The sequence below is a fragment of the Hylobates moloch genome, unplaced genomic scaffold, assembly GCF_009828535.3.
Source record: "Hylobates moloch isolate HMO894 unplaced genomic scaffold, HMol_V3 SCAFFOLD_4, whole genome shotgun sequence".
NCBI classification, from domain to species: domain Eukaryota; kingdom Metazoa; phylum Chordata; class Mammalia; order Primates; family Hylobatidae; genus Hylobates; species Hylobates moloch.
The window spans coordinates 90,341,824-90,364,130 of NW_026652279.1; the positions used below are offsets into that span (position 1 = coordinate 90,341,824).

At 39.5% G+C, this 22,307-nt stretch overlaps 1 protein-coding gene across 3 annotated transcripts in view; it reads left to right on the forward strand.

The window, feature by feature from the left end:
* HMGB1 (high mobility group box 1) overlaps window positions 1–22,307 on the forward strand; it is a 159,805-nt gene that overhangs the window by 39,032 nt on the left and 98,466 nt on the right. The gene's annotated exons all lie outside the window — the stretch shown is intronic.

A 22,307-nucleotide genomic window follows, 5' to 3' on the forward strand; every position in this document is an offset into this window, starting at 1 on the left:
CACGTCTCTAAATACAGTCACATCAGGGATTAGGACATACGAATTTGGGGGGACACAAATATTCAGTCCATGACAGCAACAATTCTGGAGAATATTTGGAGATAAAATCAGCACAAGTTGGTAATCAATTTGATGTGGGGAGTGAGGTGGAAGGAGGAGTTTAGGATGACTCTCAGGTTTCTCACAAAGATGCAGAGGAGGGGCAAGCCTGTGGGGTGAATGAACAGCAGTTCAGTTGAGGTTACTGTAGTTCAGCACTTGGAAAGCTTCCAGGAGATAGTTGCGATGCTGGTGTGAAGAAAGGCAGTGACGTGTGTGGATGGCAGTGGAAGCCACAGGCTGGGTCACATCACCTAGGGAAAACATGTAGAGTGAAAAGACATGTAGGAATGCCAACATGCAAAAATATTTACGAGGCAAGCAGAATAAAGCAAAGGGAGACTTAAGAAATAACATACCTTTATCCCTGAACCCAAAGGAAGAGAGAATTCCAGGCAATAGGGAGTGTTTGACACATTCTGCAGCCTCTTTAGGTCAGATTTGTATTCTTAGGTGAGAAAAGGGAACAGGCTTAGAATCATAGCTTTTTATTGCCCAATAGGACCAAAGAGATGATTTTATAATTCTTTATTCTATAAACAAGGAAGCTGAAGCCCTGCAAAGCCTTGGGATTTGCCTCTTTCATGGTAGAGACAGGACTAGAATTTAGGTCTCCCAAGCCATTTGACTTCAATCCAGTGCTTTTTACAATACATCAAATAAAATCCACCATTGTGGAGTTTGAAAATTGGGTGTATGTTATAAAAAAAAGTTACACTAAATGGAGAAAGAAGCGTTCAAATTTTATTTGTATATGCATTTGGGGAGAGGAAGACATAGTATAGTATAGAAAATGTCAAAGACTTTGTCTAAGAGGAGAGAATGCCAATGTTGGCCTTGATGGTGATGATGAGACTGACTAGTGGAAGAGGGCCTAGAGATAGGGATTCTGTCCTTACCATATTCACAGTGGAAATGGCATGTTACCAGTGGCTCCTGTTATGTCCTGAGCATACTTAAAACGAATTTTTTTTAGAGACAGGGTCTCACTCTGTTGCCCAGGCTGAGTGCAGTGGCTTACTGCAGCCTCAAACTCCTGAGCTCAAGGGATCCTCCTGCCTCAGCCCCTGGAATAGCTGGACTACAGGCAGGTGTCATCATGCACCTAAGCACACATTTTTAAATGTGACTCCATCTTATGTTTTTTTCCTATCATTGACTAACCCCACATTCAATATACAGCAGTACTGTATTATTAGAAAATTAATTTTAAGTCAGTACCTTATTACAGGCTTGAAACTGACAAACTTCATTACTTGGGGGAGAGGAGTGGGTTCTTTTACAGGATTTCAAAATTGCCTTCAGCCACAGAGACTCCCTTAAGTAAAAATTTCTGTCAGTAACAGACAGTTTATCTTAGAGTTCAGTTAATGGAGTATATATTGAGTATCTACTATAAATGAACCACGATGTTAAGCACTTCAGGAGGTATTAATGAATTGAACAGAGTCCCTATGTGAGACATGTATGGCCTGTTGCTAGAGTGAAGGAACAGCGTCATATGAACCTTTAGACTCACAAATATTTTAATGGGGTCAGCATAGTCAATAGGGCCAGTACATCCTCGTCAGTATTTACTGAAAATATGAGCTGACTTCGAGCTATATTTCTCACTTTCAAATTTTAAAAAACACAAACTGAAGCAAGTTTAACCACCATCATGGTTTGTATGTTAATTGCTTTCTTGTTTTTACTAACTAAATAAGCATGAACTTAATGTAAAAGGCTACTATTTTTTCATTTTATAACTTTATGGCATGAAAATGTATACGCTGACACTTAAAATAATAAACATATGCACACCATGCAGATACTTTTACTCAGAGTTTATATTTTTGGTAGATTTTAATGTATCAATTAAGATAAAATTATACAGAATAACTGATTCCCCAACAGACACATCTTTAGTACGAGGCCATTAATAGAATTTTTATGTAGTATATGCATATTACAAAGAGTACATTATATGGAAAATAAACCAAGCTAGATTCCTGGATTCCTAGCATGGTTTATTTAATGCAAGTATTAAATAAAAAAGTCTGGTTAGCATACAGTTAGCATCATAAAAAGAATTTCCACATATGACTATAGTAGTATACATTTCTGCATTAAGGACAGCCCTCTACAAAATTATGAAGTATGCAGGTATCTTGGCACAACCCATAACATTTTTTATTCCAAATATGAGAATTCTTACCACTGAAGGCATTTCATGAAAAGTTTGATCCATAATTCTCCACTAGTCAAGACTTTCAGTAGAATGAGCACCTTATTACGTTCATCTTTATTTTCCTATTTCCTAGCAGGGTCATGGAAATTAGCATATTCTCAATGAAAGTTTATAAATGAATGCATTCTGCTAAAAGTAAACATTGAGAAGAAACTTTGACTGTCGATTATCTTACCAGAGTGCTATTATCACAAGAGAATTCATTTAGCAACCATTTATTGAACATCATCTATGCGTAGACAGTGTGTTAGCACTAGGAATACAAAACTTAATAAGATGAGCCTTCAAGCAGTGGGATTGGGCAACAGTGGATGGGAGAGGCAAAAGAACTTCAAACAGCTGTGATAAAGAGGAAAGACAGTAATGCTATCAGAGAAATGTCTACAAACAAAATAGTGTCATGCTATTAGAAAAATACAGAGTGCTGTGGGAGCCCAGAAGAGAAATTAATTCCAGTTGGAGGTAGGAGTGTTTGTCAAGATTTCATATGGGAAGTGGCTTTTGAGTTAAACTTTGAATATCTCACTGGCATCTTGGGCATCTCAAATTCACTGGGTCCATACTTGTATTCATCATTTATTCATCATTTTCCCCTTCCACCCATTCGTCCCCAGCTTGCATGTCTGATAGTCTTGAACATGATTACTGATATTGCCGTTCACTGCTGGGTCCTTCCTTTTAGAAAATGCTAGATTAGGCTGGGTGCGGTGGCTCACGCCTATAATCCCAGCACTTTGGGAGGCTGAGTTGGGTAGATCACTTGAGACCAGGAATCCCAGATCAGCCCTGGCAACGTGGTGAAACCTCGTCTCTACAAAAAATACCAAAAAAATTAGCTGGACGTGTTGGCGCATGCCTGTAGTCCCTGCTACTTGGGAGGCCAAGGTGGGAGGATCACCTAAACCCATAAGGTTGAGGCTGCAGTAAGCCATGATCGTGCCATTGCACTCCCACCTGGGTGGCACAGTGAGACCCTTTCTCCAAAAAAAAAAACAAAAAAGAAAGAAAGAAAAAAAAAAGAAAATGCTAGATTCATTTGACTCCTTTTCTTTCCCCTCCAATATTTATTTGGTCACTATAGTTATGTGAAGTTTTGAATAATTTCCAATTTTTTACAATTTATATGGTTTGTACGTAATGAAAAGCTTATCAAAAATGTTTGTTTATCAGTCTACTAATCAAATATTTTTAAAATTTTAAAATTATACACAGAAATGTAGTCCTATTTTGAAACAATTCACTCATTTTTTTCACATTAAAAAGTTCAATTCTGATTTCTAAAAATCAGAAAATCATAAAGAATTTATTACGGAGAAGCTATCCTGGTGTACAATTATGACAGTATTTTTATTTTAAATTATACTGTCCTTCTAAGAATGTATTTCTGTTAATTTGTCCTTATCTCTACAGAACCCTGAAATTGTAGCACTACTGTAGTATTTCTAGAGAGTAATACGTTTCTGCTGCCGTTTGGAGGAGCCTGCATCACAGAGTAATGAGTTGAGCCTGACTTACAAAGATGCCTCCTTTGAAATTCAGACCCCCCAGAAGAATTTGCAGTCAAATTCCTATAATTAATGAATTGTGTCTTCTAGATTCCTTTAAGTACTACATCTAATGGAAGTTACAATTATAACTTAATTATTTTGTAGAGATTCTGATGGTGTGCTTACACCACTGAAACAAAAGATATTCTGAAAACTGAAAGTGAAACTGTCAGCCCTTGGCATCTGTAGTTAACAAACTACTCAAGAGTTTTGTTGCTAGATATCTAGATAATTGTGAGAATAAGCCAAGAGTGTGGGAGGCTTGCTTTGCTCTTCAAATGAAATGGCTTAAGTTTTGCCAAAATCCATGAAGGGTAATCACGGTCTCTTTTAATCCCAAGTTTTAAATAATACCCACAAATAACTTACTCTTTAGAGTGCTCTTTGGAATTAGAGAAAGCAGAAATGTATTAAAATGTATTTCATTCACTTTGTTCCTGATCCTTACACCAGGGTCAACGGAGTCACTAAGAATTAGCAAAGTTCATTGGTAAGAGATTTTACCCTTCTGATGTCTTGCTCTGGTGAAATACTAGAAAAATGTCTTAAGAAGTAAAAGGCAGATGTGAGAGTTAAAGGAAATTTCAGTTAATTAGCAGAGTTGCATTAAAATAAAACTACCATGATCATGAAGTCTTGAATTCTAAATTTGCCTTTGCTGGTATAATCCTAATTAGATATTTTACTTAATTTTTGAAATTTCATAATAAATAACCCAGCTTCTATCAACAAAATGAAGACTTTGCATTTAGAATTGCCTTCAAAATGCAATCAATTCCGATGTCATTACAAAATGTAACTCAACGGTCTCTAAGAGCTAAGTTGAACACTTTATCTCTGAGATGTCCTTGCATTCTATTGCAGTTATTTTCTGACATGTGTGGGGGAAGAAAGGTATTTCCTACTTTGAGCATTTATCAACACACTTACCCTAATACCCATGAACAGTCCCACCTCTGCCTGGCATTGTTTTATACTTGCTGTCGTCACATTCATTCTTCAAGTTCTAACTCAAAGTCAGTTCTTTGAAGTCATGCTTACTCTCCCATCATAAACTTGCAAAATTAGGCCTGAAGCTATTTTATTTCCTCCCAAGTAATATCTGCTATTCAGGTATATATCAACCCAGAAATTGCCTCAGGTGTAGTCTCACCATGTAGACAGCTGAGTTTATCATACACTAAATTTGCTAAAAGCAAATATAAACATACTAATCCATTAAATTATTTTAATATATATACAAAACTCATTAAAGGTGTAGGAATGTAAATATTATTATGATACTATAAAAATATAAAGTTATACTTCTAAAATACATATACTCTTCATTTGTTAATCTTCCTTAATCCTGAACTATTTTCATTTTCTGCTTAGGTAATCTTAGTTTTCTGTAGATTCAGATAGATTTAAATGTTTATTGTAAACTTGCTTGTGGCTTCAAAACCACTAGGCACTATGCCAGCTATTAAAAGTAGATTTTTATTCTACAGCTTAATTGTCCATAATAAAACTTGGCCATTTAGGCCGGGTGTGGTGGCTCATGCCTGTAATCCCAGTACTTTGGGAGGCTGAGGCTGGCGGATCACAAGGTCAGGAGTTCGAGACCAGCCTGGCCAGCATGGTGAAACCCCATCTCTACTAAAAATAAAAAAATTAGCCAGGCATGGTGGCGCATGCCTGTAGTCCCAGCTACTTGGGAGGCTGAGGCAAGAGACTCACTTGAACCCGGGAGGCAGAGGTTGCAGTGAGCCAAGATTGCGCCACTGCACTCCAGCCTGGGCGACAGAGCGAGACTCCATCTCAAAAAAAAAAGGCCTTTTTTTTTGCTAATCCTGGAAGAGGGCTTTCTCACACTTGTATTACTTTTTTAAGTTGTCAAACTTTCTACTTTGTTTCTTGTCTTACCAAAATCAAAATAAAACAATACAGAATAAAATGACTATATATATCAAAAATTTTCTTGTGATTGTGCATTCCTAATCAGAATAAGATTTTTCTTCCACCTTCTAGCTACTCTTATTCTTTTAAATTTGAATTTATGAAAATATATATAATGAATGCACACATTTATTCATGAGCCTGACTTTTGAACATGACTATTTTTAAAAGGCCTATGATACTATTTTTTGAGAATTGATTTATGTGAAAAATCTTACAAGAATATGAAAATGAAAGCACATTAGGTAATATATTTAGAGAATTGCCTTTATTTAAGAAGAAGGAATTGCATGAAATTAGAACTCCCCCAGAAAATACAGAATATAGAACCATCATCTCTATGGAGTGTGGCCCTTATCTATTTAATGGTGTCTTGGTAGAGTGCTTAACATGGGGGCACAAAAAGATGGCCATTTAATAATAGCTTTTAATAACCAGGAGATGAACTTCCTTTGATATGAAGAAGTAACCAACATTGTGCTTTTATTCTCATTGTTCCTAAGGGTGTAAGAAGCAGAGCATTTAATACAGTGCTTAAACAAGAAAGCTGCACACAAAATCAGAAGTGTACCATGTAGAAAGATGATTGACAAAAGCTCAATTACATGAAGGTTATGTAAGTAGACTCCTATGTGTCAGTGTGTGGATGCAAATTGATAAACACTTACTGAAATTGCTTGTCAGAAAGCTAAGTGATCATAAAGATGCAGAAGTTCAAAGTGAAAAAGTCATCTCAGACTAAGTAAAATGAGAATCCAGTTATGCATTAAGGCAGTTTTGCAATACCTAAAAGTTTTCACTAGCATTTGGAAATTCATAAGTGAATTTTGTAGAGAATGAGAACTTGAATCATTATTACTTGCTTCTTTATTTTTAATATAGAAAAGGTCTCACTATGTTGACCAGGCTGGGCTTAAACTCCTGGCCTCAAGTGATCCACCCATCTTGGCCTTCCAAAGTGCTGGGAGTAACAGGCATTAGCCATTAGTGTACTTGTTTAAGCAGAGCGAGGCTTCCAGGCAATGCCTCAGACTTTTTTTTCCCTCCTACTCTCTCGTGAGTCATCAAAACCAGTGTGCTGTCCTTCACTTACAAAGAAATCGCTGTTGACCCATCAAGGGGGAATGCACTGGGTTTGTAATAATCTGTTCTGGTTTCTCTCGTCTTCCTCCTACCAAAGCCCATGCATTTACAAACTTCTAGGCAGGCTAGGGAACTGTTGCTGCTGGCTGTAGATCAGGATTGGCATCACCAGACCTAGAGATAAAATTCATGACATCTAGCCTCATGAACACAAGCACTGATTCAGGTTGTAAAGTATTTACATTTGATTTTGGTGTCTTAAAGCCTTCTTATTTACATTTTTTATCTAATCTTCCCGCCTCTACAGTTTTCTGCTGCCTAGTAACTTATACTTTCTGCTCTTTATCTATAAGAGCACACTCTGGGAAAGGTGATGTAGGAAAGAAGTTGATGTGATTAAGAGCAGGGGCTTTGGAAGTCAGACTCAGAGTAGCTCAAGGCCTGGTTCTGCCACTTAGTAAATATGTCATCTCAGACAAGTGAGGCACTTATGAGCATTGTCTTCTCAGTGTTCTCATCTATAAAATGGGGATAATGCCTACCTCCCAGAATCCTGTAGAGATTAAACAAGGTCATGTATTTAAGGTGCCTAGTACACTGCCTAGCATATACAAATGCATACTAGACAGCCAAAATGAAAAAGGAACTAGGCTTGTTTACACTAAGACTGGTGCATTTAACACAAGGATAATGTCTTATCCCACTTTTTTGACAGGATATAAAGACATAATCTCTAGTTATGGAATGAGAAAAAATTCACTTTTTTGACAGGATATAAAGACATAATCTCCAGTTATGGAATGAGAAATAGTACACAGTTGGTGGAAAGAGGCCATGTTTGAAATGGGCCTGTCCGAGCACTTTTATAATCATATACCTCATAGGTACATGCCTGTGCTGCTTAATGCAGAACTACAGACCTCTAACAACTTCTTTTTGTTACTTAAGACTTGGCTGTGTCCTAGGATGAAGGAGTCTAGCTCTGTCGCCCAGGCTGGAGTGCAGTGGCATTCACTACAACCTCCACTTCCCAGGTTCAAGCGATTCTTCTGCCTCAGCCTCCTGAGTAGCTGGGATTACAGGTGCACACCACCATGCCCAACTAATTTTTATTTTTAATAGAGATGGGGTTTCACCACGTTGGCCTGGTTGGTCTCAAACTCCTGACCTCAAGTGATCTGCCCGCCTTGGCCTCCCAAAGTGCTGGGGTTACAGGTCTGAGCCACCATGCCTGGCCCTATTTTTTTTTTTTTATACTGTGTATTAGAGTCCTAATACCGCCATTGCCATAGCAAATGACACACAAACTTGGTAGCTTAAAACAACAGAAATTGATTCTTCACAGTCCTGGAGGCCAGAAGTTCTGGAGGCTGTGAGGGAGAAATCATCCCATGCATCTCTCCTGGCTTCTGGTTGTAGACAGTCCTTGGCATTCCTTGACTTGTAACTGCATCTATGCTTCCTGCTTCAGAAGGCCCTCCCCTCTGTGTCTGTCTCAGTTTCCTCTACTTTTCTTTTGTAAGGACAAATGTCGTTGGATTTAGGGACCATCCTAAATCAGGATGATCTTATCTCAAGATTCTTTATTACATTTGCAAAGACCTTTTTTTCTTTTCTCCCGAGAGAGAGAGTCTCACTCCGTCACCCAGGCTGGAGTGTGGTGACATGATCATAGCTCACTGCAGCCTTGAGCTCCTTGGGTTTGAGCAGTCCTTCTGCCTCAGCCTCTCAAGTAGCTGGAACTTCAGGTGCATGCCACCACACCTCACTAATTTTTTATTGTTTATAGGGACGGGGGTCTCAGTATGTTGCCTGGGCTGTTCTTGAACTCCTGGGCTCCAACGATTCTCCCACCTTGGCCTCTCAAAGTTCTGGGACTACAGGTGTACACCACTGCACCTGGCCCCATTTTTCCAAATAAGGTTACATCCACAGTTTCCAGGGTTAACACATGGGCATATCTTTTTGGGGGGGCCACCATTTGGCCCACTACACACCAGGTAAGAGAGAAGAACCAGAATCTGGAAGAATGGGAGGATGAGCTGGTATGGGAGACTATACATCCTGGAAGATTCCACCCAGAGGGAACACTAGAGCTTCACTGCCCGTATGTTGTCATGGGACCATTGAAATTAATTTTCTAGGTACAATTAAGCACCTGCCCAATGGACAAGTCTTCATCTTTAGCTGCAGGAGCACAGCAGTTAGGATTTGCCCAACTGTCTTTTTCAAGTGTGTCAATGCTGTTTAGTTCCCAGGGCTTGCTAACTACATTTGGGTAAAGAGCAAACAAGGGAGCTAGAAGTACCTTCATGTGGTGTAGGCCTGGGAGCCGTGATGGAGTGTTCTAACAAGAAAGAGCTGTAGAAGATTTCAGCAGCTATCAGTATGTTAGCCCCTCAGTTGCCTCACCACCAGCACCCTCTTTTCAGCAGGCATTTACTGGGCCTCAGTGTGTGTGATTAGAAATTTGGTTAACTGCCGGGCGTGGTGGCTCAAGCCTGTAATCCCAGCACTTTGGGAGGCCGAGGCGGGTGGATCACAAGGTCAGGAGATCGAGACCATCCTGGCTAACACGGTGAAACCCCATCTCTACTAAAAATACAAAAAATTAGCCGGGCCTGGTGGCGGGTGCCTGTAGTCCCAGCTGCTCAGGAGGCTGAGGCAGGAGAATGGCGTGAACCTGGGAGGCGGAGCTTGCAGTGAGCTGAGATGGCGCCACTGCACTCCAGCCTGGGTGACAGAGCAAGACTCCGTCTCAAAAAAAAAAAAAAAAGAAATTTGGTTAACAGGCTGGGCGCAGTGGTTCATGCCTGTAATCCCAGCACTTTGGGAGGCTGAGGTGGGCAGATCACAAGGTCAGGAGTTTAAGACTAGCCTGGCCAACATGGTGAAACCCTATCTCTACTAAAAGTACAAAAAAATTAGCTGGGTGTGGGGGTGCACACCTGTAATCCCAGCTACTCGGGAGACTGAGGCAGGAGAATTGCTTGAACCAGTACCCAGGAGGCAGAGGTTGCAGTGAACCAAGATCATGCCACTGCACTCCAGCCTGGTGACAGAGCGAGACTCAGTCTCAAAAAAAAAAAAAAAAAAAAATTTGGTTAACAAGTGAAAACAGTGGTTAACAAGTTTTAAAATAAGGTTATGTTCTGGACATTTTTGGTTTTTCTTTGAGTGGAGCACTGGAAATTGACTACAGGGCTGAAAAAGGAAAGACTAAAGAAATCATCTAATTTTATTCACCACAGTAGTTTGACTTGTGACCACAGAAAGAACAGTGCTAATACCAGGGCAATTTGCCTGAGACATGGAACTAGTAACTCTACCTAAAATGGTTTGGAGTGGTAGTTAGTTCAAGAAAATCCAGAGTGGTAGAGAACTGTGACTTTAGGATAAATTTTTCTACCAACTTGCATAGCAAGCTGCCCACCAAAGCAGTGAGTATTGCACAAATTTTTTGAAATCAAAACTCATGTTCATCAAATCTCTAAACCAAGATATCCTCCACATTAGTTACTACATGATTCCTTTTCACATCTGTGGTTCTTATCACAGTTTCTATTTAGGTGATGTTTAATTAGCCAGTTATTTCAAATATTTCATCCCTGCTTACCTTTTAAGGTGCTTTACTTGATTTTTATAAAGATCAAAATTTTGGCCGGGCGCGGTGGCTCACGCTTGTAATCCCAGCACTTTGGGAGGCCGAGGCGGGTGGATCACGAGGTCAGGAGATCGAGACCACGGTGAAACCCCGTCTCTACTAAAAATACAAAAAATTAGCCGGGCGTGGTGGCGGGCGCCTGTAGTCCCAGCTACTCGGAGAGGCTGAGGCAGGAGAATGGCGTGAACTCAGGAGGCGGAGCTTGCAGTGAGCCGAGATTGCGCCACTGCACTCCAGCCTGGGTGACAGAGCGAGACTCCGTCTCAAAAAAAAAAAAAAAAAAAAAAAAGAAAAAGATCAAAATTTTGAGGAAGCAAATGACATGATCTAAATGCTGGCTTGGGTGGGTACAATCTCTTTGTTATATAGAATAACTTCTTATTGTCATGGTAAGAAGAGATGAGAATTAAATGCATGGTTTCAAGGAGAAAAATTTGTGGGTATAAATTGGATCGAGATATCATTGCTTCAGAGCAAGGGTCAGCAAACCCAGCCCACTGCCTGTTCCTATATGGCCTACAGGCTAAAAAATGGTTGTTACATCTTTAAAAGGTTGGGAAAAAATCAAAAGAATATTTCTTCATGACACATGAAAAGTTTATGAAATTCAAATTTCAGGGTCCACAAATAAAGTTTTATTGGAACACACCTATTCATGTATGTATTGTGGAGGGTTGCTTTTGCCCTACAGTGGCAGAGTTTGTAGCTGGAACAGAAACCATATGTGGCCCAGAAACTCTAAAACATTTACCCTCTGGCCCCTTACAGAAAAAGTTTGCTGACCACTGCTGTAGAGCATGTGTTTGATAAAATTGTTGATTTTTGAAACTTAGTACTGTATAATGAGAACTTGAGTGTGTCCCCTCAAGTTCTAGTTTCACCTGAGGAAAGTAGGGACTCACTGTGTCAAATATTACTGGCAAAACCACAGTTACTTTGCACCAAACTTACTAGCAGCCAAGCTTCCCTTCTGTGCACCAAGGGTGGAGTACAAGCCCTTGTCAGCTGGGCAATGCTCCATGGTACTCAGAAAATGGCCCATAACCAAACGGGCCAGGCAGGTAAGCCACAGTCTGAATAGGACCCTGCCACCAGCACCACTGACAGACATCCAGTGCCACCAGTGCTGGAAATTATTTCTAAGTTGTCCTTGCATCTTTGCAACATAATCTCAAGGGTCATGGTCCTGGAAAGAATTTTCTGGTTGACCACAGTGCCCAAACCTACTTGTTACAGATAGTAGGGAAGTGAGGTAGACGCTTAACTCACTCTTAATTTGCTGCTTTTCAGCTCATCCCTCCCATTATCATGCACAAAGAGATCTCACCTAAATGAGAAGCCCTGCTAGGCAGCCGGAGAGTAAATACCAGACATCTTTTTTGCTTCTCTAAGTGTGGTCCATGGACCAGCAGCATCAGTGCCCTCTGGAAGCATATCAGACATGCAGACCCAGACCTAACCTAATCAGAATTTGCATTTTAACAAGATCTCCAGGTGATTTGCTTATGCGTTAAAAACTGACAAGCAACGCAAATGAAGTTCTAATTTGGCAGGATTTCAGGCAGTATTATGAAGTGAAAGGAAATATTTAGGCAGTTTGGGCACATATATTTTTGGCCCTGGGAGGTTACCTATAAGCATGACAGATCTGCCTGGCAATCTATGCCCCTGAGTAATGCCTGCTTTTTACAATTTCTTTCTTTCTTAAGCCTTCAGATTTAGAACCTCCAAAATTATAGCATTCCCCTTGACAGCTCACTAGGAGTCCTGATGGTAAAAGTGGACGCTGAGACAGTGGCCATCTAGATGTGTGGGTTGTTTGTAAATAACAGCTTGCCTGTGTAGGTCGCAGAGCCAAAAATTATTTTAAAAGGACAAAGGTGAGTTATTGACCTCTAATATAAATTCAAAACTGGAAGCTTAATATGAACCTGGTCACACTTGGATTCAAATCTTCGTTCTGTCTCTTATTTTGTGATTTTTATATAACTTACATAACCTTCCTGAGCCCAAATGTTCTCACCTCTGAAATGGGGTTAATGATTTAAGAGATAATCTATGTAAAGGACATACCATAGTGCTCAGCCAGGACTATGTACTTCATTAATTGTAGCTATCATGTGTTTTAATTTGCTGCCTTAGGAGACCACGGTTCTTTATGCTTTAGTTCCCTTAAGTGTTACACATTATCAACTCATTTTGCAGTGGGATTGCTAGAACCACTAATGCTGAAAGGTCTATGTTGAGTTTTAGAATTACAGATTCTTAGACATTCAACTTCTCTTTGTGTCTCCAGTTTCTGTACTATGAGGCATCATAGAGTACAGTTGTTTATATCATGAAGTCAATTTGAAAAATTGCAATCATGAATGTTGGAGAGATAAAAGTATATATTTGAAAAACTGCTGAATCCACTAAAGATATTCTTTAAATATGACTTCTGGAATATTGCCACTACTGGCCACAATAGAAAAATCTCAGCAGAACCTTTCATAAGACAGAAGTGATTACTTTTAGGTATTATAAACCTTCTAAAATTTACTTCCAACAGTCTTTAGTGGTAAAGATAAACAGATCTCTCCAAGCACAGGGCAGTGGTTGGTTTCTTTTTTTTGTTTGTTTGTTTGTTTTTTGAGACTGAGTCTCTCTCTCTGTTGCCCAGGCTGGAGTGCAGTGGTGTGATCTCGGCTCATTGCAACCTCTGCCTCCTGGGTTCAAATGATTCTTGTGCCTCAGCCTCCCGAGTCAGCCTCCCGAGTAGCTGGGACTGCAGGAATGAGCCACCAACACCTAGCTAATTTATTTATTTATTTATTTATTTATTTATTGCATTTTTAGTAGAGCCGGGTTTTTGCCATGTTGCCCAGTCTGGTCTTGAACTCCTGGGCTCAAGCAGTCTGCTCACCGTGGCCTCCCAAAGTGCTGGGATTACAGGCATGAGCCACTGCACCTGGCCTGTGGTTAGTTTCTTAATCATGTCCTATAACTGATCATTTGTCCACTTTTCTTCTGAGAATATATCACCTTTTAACATTGATTCCAAAAAAAATATGAATTGAAATTATTTTCATAGCTAAAATGTTTTGGCCACCATGCCCATGAAGTTATTAAAATAAATTATTTATTGAAAAGCAAGATAGGTTTTCCATTTACCATTTTAATTTTTATAGTCTTGTAAATTAAAGAACATAGTTATAAAGTAGAGACCCAGCTAATAAAGCTTAAACAAGTTGTTAATAAATGAACTGGGTGCATAAAATCCTTAAACCACATCTTCATTAGCAGTGAGGCATCTTTATCCTCAATTGATTAAACGTTTCACTCACATAACAGTTTTGCCAAAGACACCTCTAACATGAAGGTCCTAGGTTACTTTTAACTAGAATCTAAATATAGAACTGCAGAAAAATAATTGTGCTAGCCTTTGAAGTGCATGGCTATAATGTACCAAAAGAAAGAAATGGGCTTTTAATTTTTATGTTATGTATTTTTTTGAGAGTCTCTCTCACTGTGTTGCACAGGCTGGAGTGCAGTGGCACAGTCATGGCACACTGCAGCCTCAACCTGCTTGGGCTCAAGTGATCCTCCCACCTCAGCTTCCTGAGGAGATGGGGCAACAGGTGTCTGCCACCACACCCAGCTAATTTTAAAATTTTTTAGAGAGATGGGATCTTGCTATGTTGCCCAGGCTGCTGTCAAACTCCTGGAGTTAAGTGATCCTCCTGCCTCAGCCTCCCAAAGTGCCAGGATTACAGGTGTGAGCCACTGTGCCAAGCCACAGCAATGTTTTATTAATAATAGCCAAGCAATATTATCACTCCTGGCCAGGCAATATAGGGAACACTCTATCAGAAATAAAATATGTGGGGATTTTACCCCATTGTTTGAACAGAGAACATCTAGATGCTTCTATAAATGCAGAAATCGATTTGGCCTTGAAGCAGAGCCTCCTTGTTCTAGTAAAACTTGCCTGAATAACTGTCCTTAGAATTACTAGTTGTAATTCCTGCTGTAGACTAGTAAACTCTACCGTTAACAGTACTTGAGGCTTAAAGCCCTGGGCTCCGGAGGCTGACATTTTTTTTACCCCCCAAACCATATAGAACATACATCCCAGACCTGGCTCTTACATGGCATCGCCATTAACACTTGGTCTACTTCCTTCCTTCTTAGAGCTAATCCTTTATGGTTTACTGATCTCGTGCCTTCCATAAACCATCTTAACCACAGCCCTTTGGGAACACACTAATTCAGATAGTAACAGAGGAAACCAGAATCTTTCCCCCTGATTTGCTAGTTATCAAGGCCAAGCGTCTGCCATTGTAATAGTAATACCGTACCTCCTCCAACCAACCCAGTGCCAATTCTATCAACTTTAGATGTGTTGGCCATACCCTGACCTCAGTGTCTCTAAGAATGAAGTCTTTGTACCTGTCGGATTCATAGCTCTGTCACCGGTGTGGGACTGCTTTTCTTTTTCACTATTGGAAATGGATAACTTATACTTCTATTATGTGAAATCATTCTTGAGAAATATTTATTGTCACTATATAAACTTCTGTATAACAAAAATACTGTAATATAAAAGTAAGTTGATATATAATTCATATACTTTTCATATAAGAGTATTTTATAGTCATTTACGTGGAATTTTATATGTAAACATAAGTTTATATATAAATTTTATAAACCTCTGAGTATTTTATAGTGGTTCTATATAATTTTATATATAAAGTTACTTCTATATTAGAGAGTATTTCTTATACAGAAATTTATACAGTGACAATAAATACATCTTTTTTTTTTTTTTTTTTGAGACTGAGTCTAGCTCTGTTGCCCAGGCTGGAGTGCAGTGGTGCGATCTTGGCTCACTGCAACCTCTGCCTCCTGGGTTCAAGCGATTCTCCTGCCTCAGCCTCCCTAGTAGCTGGGATTACAGGCTTTTATTTTTAATAGAGGCGGGATTTTGCCATGTTGACCAGGCCAGTCATTAACTCCTGACCTCAGGTGATCCACCTGCCTTGGCCTCCCAAAGTGCTTAGATTACAGGCGTGAGCCACTGCGCCCGGCCAAGTATATCACAACTTCTGTATAAGACACTCTTTTATCTGACTCCATCATTAACCAGGGAGATGATGCAGTCCTTTACCTGATTATATCTCCACATTCATTCAGAAGTTGGGGGACCAGTTGCTGATGTTTCACTGTCCTTCTGGCCCCTCCCACATGTCTGCATTTCCTGTGGATGGGATTTTCCTCTCTCATTTCAGTAAATTTCCACTATCTTGATGATCCGCTTTGTCTTCTGTCTTCCAGGTCTGTGAACTCCATCCCAGCAGCATTTAAATCATGCTTATGTATTTCAATCTTAAAGAAAACCTCTTGCTTAGCCACAAATTCCTTTCTGGAGACTCCCCTTTATTTCTAACTATGCCTCTTCAGTGTCTCAGAAGAGTGGTCTGCCCTCTTCTTCCACTCTTACACTTCTCTCTCCTCAGTCTTCAACCCGGTGTCACCTGTCGTCGTTCCTACTACTTCACTGACTTTTTTTCTCGCAACAAGGTCTTTCTTTGTCACCAATTGGCTGACTACTTGGCAGCAGTGTCCTTCGTTTAAGAACATCTTCTGCCTCTTCTCCGAGTCCACCATCCTACCTCTCTCATGACAGCTGCTCAGTCTCCTTTGCAAGCCTCTCTTCTTGTGTTGTCACCACAGCCCCACTTAATGTCTGTGCTCCTGGGGAACTTCTCCGAGTCTTTCTTCTCTTCTCATTTGACAGACACAGGCTAGGTGATCTCAGCTACCTGCATGATCTTAATACCATCAGGTAGAGTTGCCTCTTCCTCCTGGGCTCCAGACTAGAAAGTCACTGTTGACCATTCCTTCCTTTCTGAAAATACTGCCGTCTATTGGCTGCCCTAATTCCAGAATCAGGTTTTCCTCCTACTTTTTTACCAAATGTGTCTCAGTCTTCTGAAATCTGTCATTCTCCTGCTTAGAGCCTTTCTGTTGTTAGAATTCAGTATGAATTATAAATCCAGGGGGTACCTGGCTCCCACCGTTCTGCTTGCCTCCTTGCACTAGCTCCAGCTATCCTCATCTGACTCTTCCTTCATTTCTGCAGACTTCGCTCCGTTATGTTATGCTGTTGGAGAAAAAAACGTATATAACCTGAAGCCAGTTCTGATTTATGAACTCTAGCCTCTACTGGTCTAAGAAGTTATTTCAAATGTCCGTCGCTCTTCAACCCATCAGTATTGTCACCTTTCTCATGTCAGTTGACTTTGCCATCTCCTTCATGGAAAAAGAAAAAAGTGAGCCTATCATACTAGAATTTTCTGAGCCTCTTCTTTAACACTTTAGAAATTTATCTCCATGGGAACCTATCCTTTCTTCTTTATTCTCTGTCCTAGGGTAGGACATATGCTCCTACCTCTTTAAGCTCAACCCCATCCCTTCCCAAATCTTGAGGCATGCGTTTTAACTTCTCTATTGATATTGGCCTTTGTCTGAAGTGGTTTCATCCAATGTTACACCTCTATACTCCTTGGGAGGAAAAACAGCCCCTCGACTCCATATTTCCTTCTAGCTACGACCTAATTCTCCTAACCTTCAGATTTGAGCTTCTTGAAAGAGTAGCTTGTAATTGGGTATCCCTACTTCCTTATGCCTGCTTGATGACTCAACCCACTGCAATTAGCTTCTGTTCCCTGATGGAATTGTTCTTGCTAAGGTTACCAATAAGCTTCATATTTGCTAAAACCAAAGGCTAATTTTTAACCTTTATCCTACTTCATGCCTTCGTGGTATTAGACACTGCTGACCACCCCACCATGGAACTTTTTTGGCTCCTTTGACTTACATGACCCTACTTTTTCCTGGTGCTTCTGTCTTTCTAGCTTTTTCCCTTGCAGCCTCTTTGGGGGTGTCCTCTTTTCTTATTCATTCATTCAACAAATGTTTATGAAGCTGGATCCTGGAGCTGCAGTGGTAGGTGGGATATAATCTCTACCCTCATTGCTACAGGATACAAGAGAAACAATCAAATAATTACACAAATCACTGTAAATAGTTATACACACACATGCTGGTAAATGCTGGGAGGGGGTGCCTTGGGGGTCTCAATGGTGAGAAACACATGACATGTGAGTCATGTGAAGGTATCATCTATCTCACTGTACTACCTTTCCTGCTTTTTGGGAATATGGGATTTTGGTGAATGAATGCATATTCATCTTAGTCATACTCTTAATTATTTAATAATTGTCAGTCACATACCCTTTCACAATCTGCTGTTTCCAAGTGTAGATATTTTTATCCTTTTAATATAAATTCTCCTCCTCAGTCCCTTGTTAGTAGTTATGGAGAGACTTGGGCTGAAATACATTTTTGTAAATCTTGAGTTCAGTTATGCCTTAGTTGAGCAGCAGCAGCTAGAACTTCCCAGAATTCCAGGTGTCCATCTATTTGCAGCTGAATTCCATCCGCTTTCTTAAAAACTGATTTCCCTATGTGGCTATCTAAATTTAATCTCATGTGTTAGAGCAGGCAGCCTACTACACGCACATCTCTGAACACTACTTTGCCATATGCCATATTGCTGAAGAGGTGTGGACAGAGTACACAGTTGGTTTGAGTCTGGCCTCCATCACTTCATTCTTTTGACAGGTTATTTAAATTCACTGCCCAAGGAAGCAAAACTAGTAAACCAGCATTGAAACTCGGGCCATCTTACCGGGATTGGGAGTTCACCCTGTAAAATAAGCCATGGTCTTGTAAATGACCATTGTCAATGGTGAGGAAAGGTTCTCCCACAGTGTGCTTCCCTAGCCACTGTAGAAGCACAGGAAGCACTGGCCTTGGAGTGAGGCCAGTGCCTAACCTACCTTGGTAAGGAATGATCTAAGGCAGTGCTTCTCAACAGGGGCAATTTTTCCTCCACCCCCATCCCCCACCCCAGGTACATTTGGCAATGTAAGAAACAGACTCACCCATTTCTAGAGAAGTCCTCAAAAGATATTTTTAAAAATTAAAAGTAACTATAGATTCAGAGTTTTCTGGAAAAGTGTACAGATTATTTATTCATTCAACACATTCTGAACACCTACTATGAGTCACGAGCCAGGGTTAACCTTCAACAAGTTTGGTCCTTGCCCTCAAGGAGATTATAATCCATCTGCATTGGTGGTCCTCAAATTTTACCGTGCGTCAGAATCCCTTGGAGGCTTGTGAAAAACTCATTTCTGGGCCCTACTCCCAGAGTTTCTGATTCAGTGGGTCTGGGGTGGGGCCCAAGAATTTGCATTTCTAACAAGTTCAGGATCACACTTGAAAACCATTGCTCTAGGGGAATAAGGAAAGAAAGCTCCTGGGGTTTTAAGGATCAACACTTGCATTGTCTGTGGGACACTTGAACGGTTTGATTGTATCTGTCAGAATGTCTTTGGAAAAAGGAAGGTTTCATTGCCCATGGCTGTTAGAGACAGACTTGGTGTTTCACTGACAACTAGGATTATTGCTAAAAAGCCCAGACATTTTAATGCCTATTTCTCTAAAGCCAGCAAGGTTGAACATTTTTTCATCTTAAAAAAAAAAATCTTTTTTACATGACTTATGTTTTCATTTCAATTATTTTTTTAAAAAATTTTCTGCTGAGGTCTTGGTGAGCAAATGGTTTTAAACTCCACACTTTTGGCTAAGAATGAGATGTAAGATATAGACACTAGTTCTTAAAATTCAGCACTGTTCACTTTTGCCAAGTGAATATAAACTGAATTGCATCAAATTACAGAGAACAGAGTATCTAGAATATTGTTTTCTTTTATCATTTTTACCTTTCCATTGAAAGATGAAGTCAGGCGATCAAAGTAAGTAGCAAGGGTTAAATTTCTAGACTACCACAAATTAGAATTGACAAGAAAAGCTTTCTGATCCATATTTGCCTGGGAAGGCTCCAAGGGAAACACAAGAAGCAGCAACTCAAATCCTCTTCTCTTCATTATCCTTTTTTTTAATAGCTCTTGCATAGGCTCGGTTTTTGGAAGTTGTATGCTGCTAATTTAGGTATATATGTCATTACAATTTTAGCATGGATCCTTCTCAGGCATACACAAGAGATGCCAGACATGTGAAAAAAGGAGGGAGCCAAGCACAGGAACCTCAGGGACACTGGCATAACTGTTCTAGAGTCAGAAACCACATGAACACATACCGAATTGATAGACACGAGGTTCAAGTCTATTCTGTGCCCTGTCTCGCTCTCTCCTCAACGTCCCCTTCTCTTTCTGGAACTGTATTTCATATAACTCTTTAGGTGAGAACTAGAGCTATTCAGTCAAAGACTAAAAAGAGGCAAGGTTGGACCAAGTTTAAGAATCAGGTAACAATTAGCTTTGTGATGGTTAATGAAATCATTTGTCTCGGCATAGACTCTTCCCCTGGAAGTGTCTTGCAAAAGCTGGTTGTTGGTGAAGTAGGATGGAGAGTTAAGGGAATGGGTTAGATGACCTCCAAAGCTGTTTTATCTACAAGGTGAATCTATAAGTCTAAGAGTCTTAGGTCAACATTTATTGGAGTGCAGATATGGACAGAGCTCTGTGCTAGGCACTGGGCCGCAAAGACGTGAAACATGGTCTTGACTCTCAGAGGCTTGCTCCCTAATCAAGGGGACCAGGTAGACAGACATTTAAATAAAATAAAACAAAAATGCAAAGGAACATAGACTAGGCATTCTTTTGCTCTGGAACTCGCGTTGAGGATCACATTGATTACTTTTAGGGTTAACTCCTAGAACTGAGGAGCAACTTATTTCAGTTAGAACTTCCCATATAAAAATAAAGATGAAAACGTGGAAAAAGATACCCTTAAAAAATTGGAATTCAGTGCAAATTTTATTAGACTACAAAAACATATCATACAATTATTATTTTAGATATATTTATATAAAGTCATACAAGCTATGATTTTTGAAAAACATTAGCATAAGAAATAATTTTTTTAATTTGTTATATAAGTAAATGAACTTTAGCACCTTAAGGATTCAATGATACAGTTTTTAAATTTATTTTTTAAATTGACAAATACCAATTGTACATATTCTTGAGAGTACATAATTATATTTCCATAGATATAATTTATAGTTATCAGATCAGGGTAATTAGCACATCCACTATCTCATATGTTTATCATTTCTTTATGTTGAGAATGTGCAATATCCTTCTAGCTATTTGAAACTATATATTGTATTATTATTAACTGTAGTAATTCTACAGTGCTGTAGAACACTAGAACTTATTTCTCCTATCTAGCTATAATTTTGTATCTTTTAACAAATCTCTCTGTCACTCTCCCGTCCCAGCCTCTAGTATCCTCTGTCCTACTTTTTACTTCTATGAGATCAACTTTTTTTAGCTTTCACATATGAGTGAGAACATGCACTGTTTAACTTTCTGTTCCTGGCTTTTTTCACTTAAAATAATGTCCTCCAGTTTCATCTATATTCCATCAACGATGGGATTTCACTCTTTTTTATGGCTGAATAATACTCCATAGTGTGTATATATCACATTTTCTTCATTCATTCATCTGTTGTTGGACACCTAGGTTGACTCCATATCTTGGCTATTGAGAATAGTGCTGCAATAGACATGGGATGCAGATGTCTCTTCATTATACTATCAATGGCTGGTTTTGTTTTGTTTTTTGAGACAGAGTTTCTCTCTTGTTGCCCAGGCTAGAGTGCAATGGCAGGATCTCGGCTCACTGCAACCTCCACCTCTTGGGCTCAAGCAATTCTCCTGCCTCAGCTCTCGAGTAGCTGGGATTACAGTTGCTCGCCACCACACGTGACTAATTTTTGTGTTTTTAGTAGAGACAACGTTTCACTGTGTTGGTCAGGCTGGTCTCAAACTCCCAGCCTCAGGTGATCTGCACATCTCGGCCTCCCAAAGTGTTGGGATTACAGGCGTGAGCCACCATGCCCAGCCTCAATGACTTGTTAATGAATTCTCTCTTTGAAGACATACTGGTATCTCCTGCTTATTGACGACTGTGGCAGCAGCTTCCAAAAGCTGATTTTTCTGAGGTCTTTGAAACTTTTGGACACTTCTCCCTCTGGGAAAATAGAATTTTTCTTTTTAATAATTCTCATTTCCCACTAAGCATATAAGCAACCTGGAGTATCTTGTAAGATCCATACAGATTAATATTTCAAGCATAATAATCCTTATACATTCCTTTTTGATGATGGAGACTATGGTTACGAGTAGAAGTTTTTAAATAAGGACTACTTTTGGGGTCCCAAAGCTTTGAAAATCTGAGGTATAAACAAAACAACATATTCCAATGAGATATTGATATCTAAACTAGTTTTCTTAAATCTGTCATTCAAAGGTTGAGAATCTCTTCCTGAAGTTTCGACAATATATTATGGAAATGCGGTTTGTCTTTTTGTAAATTTAGGATGGTTATTTTTAAAAATAATTATAGGCATTGTTTATTCTGTATATTAGTGTAATAGTCAATGCAGTAGCTAGAATTGTGGTTGCTAATAGTCACAAAATCTAGTAAAATTGTGAGTACATGGACCCATCCCCAGGAAACCAATGGAATGAGTAGTAAATTTTTTTTGACTCTTTAACAAAAATATTTAATGCTGCCAAAAAGTATAAAAATACAGTAGGAATGGCAGTACAATACAAATTAATCTCTCCTAATTTATTTCTTTTACATATTTCTACATTTCATA